This window comes from Pseudochaenichthys georgianus, chromosome 22 (assembly GCF_902827115.2).
Source record: "Pseudochaenichthys georgianus chromosome 22, fPseGeo1.2, whole genome shotgun sequence".
In the NCBI taxonomy this organism is placed as follows: domain Eukaryota; kingdom Metazoa; phylum Chordata; class Actinopteri; order Perciformes; family Channichthyidae; genus Pseudochaenichthys; species Pseudochaenichthys georgianus.
This window is the reverse complement of record NC_047524.1, coordinates 12,318,248-12,322,397: the sequence shown is the minus strand read 5'-3', so window position 1 is coordinate 12,322,397 and position 4,150 is coordinate 12,318,248.

Here is a 4,150-nt window from a genome sequence, read left to right as displayed (position 1 = left end):
GTAAGAGTCCCCCCCTGCTGTCAGCCAATAGTGCGGAACTGTCAGGCTTGACGAGGAGCGAAGACCCCTCCCTCCCGACCCCTCCCTCCCAACCCCCCACCCCCTCCTTACCTGGAGGAGTAGAAAGGAGCTGCAGCTTTAAGGATTCATAACTCATTGTTTTACTTTCATGCATAATCACGTCATGCGCAATGGGAATGCGCAAGGCCCAACGCCTTACATTTGGAGGGAACACAGGTAGCAGCAACACCTGTACAGCATTATATATTCCACTACAATAACCCTGCAATACTACTGTTTAATGACACTTTAATAAAAAAAAAGTCCACTTTAGCCCTGTGGTCTTATTACGTGTTATGGTTGCATTTGACTCCATTCTAGTGAAACTACTACATATGTATTTGTATGAATGTGAAAGTACAGCCTACCCAACTCAGTTATGATCCCATACAAGAAAAATACATGGAATTTCTGATGCAAAGTCTAAGCCTTATGGTGCATGAATTGTCACAAGACTTAAGGTAATATATAACATGTTCTCCAGACCAGACATAATCCTCTTTGCTGGTAAGGCTGCTCTCGGAAATGTTTTTCTATGTTGTCCTTTACACTTTGCTGAGCTCTGTGTTCCAATACTTAAAGGAAAACAAATATCGTATGAACATTTCTGCCTGCTAAGTATCAATGTTTACAAAGCATGCTAACCTATTCAAGGTTCTTTGTATATTTACATTTACATTTGGTGTAAATAATTGTCTTTAATATCCTTTTTTTTATGCTAAATTGTTTCTTAAAAATACTTTCATTTCATGATTTTATTATCCTTATATATTTTTTTTTTTACCTACTATTGCAACTTATTTTCTTAGATTGTTTATGTTTGCATCACCGGATGCCAAAGCAAATTATTATGTGTAAAACGTACCTGGCAATAAACTTGATTCTGATTCTGGGGGAATGTATTCTTGAATAATTTACCCATAAAACCGAATAAATGACTAAATAGAGTAAATGATAGGGTTTGTCCTATAGACAGCTTTACTTCTTAACACATTATTATGTATTCTCCATAAGCACTGCATAATAATCCAAACAATCACTGTCCCTGGAGTTCAAAGTTCCTATTATCCCTCCATAAAATTCCATGTCTTTAATCTTCAAAGAGAGTCATACAGTCTAGGTCATAAAAATACTCTCCAACTAATGTGCGTATATGATCAAAATGTTACTTTTCAACAACTTAGAAGCAGTGATTGTTCCATTCATGCTTGACATCAAGTTTAGCTCTTGAGGGTTTTCTGTGAAAGAATCAATGCTTTGAGCTTCACTTGGGAATTGTTGTTAATAAGTCATAGTATAAATTACACAACAGTCTCCAACTAATCCACAGTTGAATGTTTCCCTACAGGGAAAGGGCAACTCCTGATGAAAAGGCTGTATTCATCATAGAACTGCCCTCCGATATCTGGCACCCCCTACTGTTATTCTCTTTGAACAAGGGAAGGGAGAGAGGAAGGGAAAAAGTCAAACATATATGACAGTTGACGAAATGGCTCAGTGTTACCATGCATTTATTCTTTATGACAATTTTTAATTATTAAGACGATATCTGTCGGCCTGGAATATGTCAGGCCTTGCAGAAGAGTGGTTTGTGTGAGAACGTTTCCTAATTTATAGCTGCTTAACATATAGGTGCTTTGACTTTGAATATGATAGAAACGCAGTTTTAAACAGTATGTGCCTAATCATTTTACCATCAGTCATGCATAAGTGAAAATGGGTTTGGGTCTTTGTGAATTCTCCCTGAATAGCTTTTGATTTTCTGTTGCGTCAAGATGTTCTCTGCTGAAAGTAATTGAATGTATCAGATCGCTTCACTGGTCTGGCAAAATTGAGCCTATAGTGGAAAATCAATGGATTGCAAAATCGTGCCCATTTTTTGCTCATGTCTCCAGCACTTCACTGCACTTGGGTCTACAGTTGTTTTTTCTCGGTGATAATATTGTTACAAGTTTTTCTACTCTATTTTTTCCCCTTATTTTCCCACCTTTCCCAAAACCAAAACTTTTGCTCATGTGCATATTGACTTTTAATGTTAGAAACTCTTTACAATGGCCCGGTCCATTCTTCAGTGAAATGCAGTAATACAGTGATGTGTTACTGTTGCTTGTTGGTGCTGAAATCCTCAGAGATTCACAGACGAGGAATCAGTGGTGTAAAGTAACTGAGTAGATTTACTCAAGTACTGTATTTAAGTTCTTGTACTTTACTTGAGTAATTCCATTTTATGCTACTTTGTACTTCTACCCCACTACAATTCAGAGGTTAATATTGTTCTTTTACTCCACGACATTAACAAAGTACCTTTAGTTACTTTGCAGATATATTAATGATAAACAATTGAATCAACCCTTAAATAAGACTTTAGTTTAACTTGCCTTAAACTAAGAAGCTACCCTGCAGTATACAAAGTTATTCAAACTAGCTGCACCTTTAGCAGCTTTGACAACACTTTAATGCATCAATAATTATATCTAAACATACGATATTATTATTCTGAAATGGGCCGATCTGCATGATTATTACTTTAACTGTTGGTACTTTATGTATATTTTGATGCTGATACTTTCTCTACTTTCACTTGAGTAACATTTTGAATAAAGGACTTTTACTGGTAACAGAGTATTCTCTGGTACTTCTACTTCTACTAAGTACAAGATCTGAGTACATATTCCACCTCTGCCAGGAATAAAGAAACGAAGATGGATAATAAACATAGATTAAAAGAACACGTGTTTATGCCGGTGTGAAAATGCTTAATAAAGTAAGATAAAAGGAAGAAATCAGAGAAAGCATCAGCAATAAAAGGACAGATTAATGTCAAGATGCGGTTTCAACAGGCTGCCATCTGGAGTATGCATCCATTTCCATTTTAATAGCACTGTTTACGGCTGTATGTCTCTAGAGAGAAGAGGACGACTACCTATGGTATGAATCATTGTTTGTCCCTCTGCGTTCTTAACATCACTCTGTCTCCTCCACTTTTGTGGTTTCAACAGAAACTGAAAACTGTGTTTATCAGTAGTGTCATCTTTTCAAGTGTTTCCGATTTGCATTTTTATAGCCACACCTTTGTGGCACAATATTGGATAAAGTTTTTTGCTGCTCTCATTTTTTTCCAGATAATGAATAACACAAAATAAACAGTCTGCTTATGTGTGTAGACCTTTTTCATTCTTTACAATAGCTATCTATTCCTCAGTGAAAGACACAGTGCTGCCTTGCTGTAGCTTGTTTTTGCTAAACCTGGCCTCAGATGTGGTTCTCTGTTAGGACCGTGTGCCCTGCCCAAATACCAGAGCTACAAATTCAAGCCTCAACATGCTGTTCCTGTACACCACACCTATCACTACAGTCGTAAGATCATGCAGTCAGTAGACTCTGTTATGCATCTGGAGCTGAAACAAGATCGCACTCCACCACTAAGCAGAGAAAGAGTCAAACTAAAGTGCTTCTCCATTCTTCTTTACCAGTAGGAATGATATTAAAATCCCCCTTCCAGTCCGTTTCTCTGACGAGTGATAATTCTACTAACATTTGAACGCTATTTCTTCATCATCTCTGTACAGCACAGAGACAGTTTTGAATAGCCAGTCAGCAGGGATTGGATAATTACCCCTGCCCCACCGTTGAGCAGCTAATTAATTTGTTCTGTGCTGCACCCCCACGGATGGCGTTGATCCCTGCACTGCAGACATGAGCTCATCAAGCTCAGCTAAGATTGGAATAATTATTATCAAAAGTCTAAAAGCAATGTTGTGGAAACCTGACACTTCCACAGCCTTAGATGTATACTGAAATACTGAGATTGCATTAACTGTAAATACAGTATTGTAGCAGAAAATACCACGTCAATTAGTTTTACCATGCCATATTTACAGTATCTGCACCACAAGGGTTATGATGTAATAATGGATTGTCTTTAAATCAATTCCTGGGGACTGATTTGCATAAACAAATAATCCCTTGGATTAACTAAACGTTTGAAGCACTAACCACTGTAATCTACTTTAGATGCAATTCAGGTTTACTCATCCTTATAATGGAGGTTGGGAAAGGAAAAGTAATGCAGACTAATTATCAGAAAGAT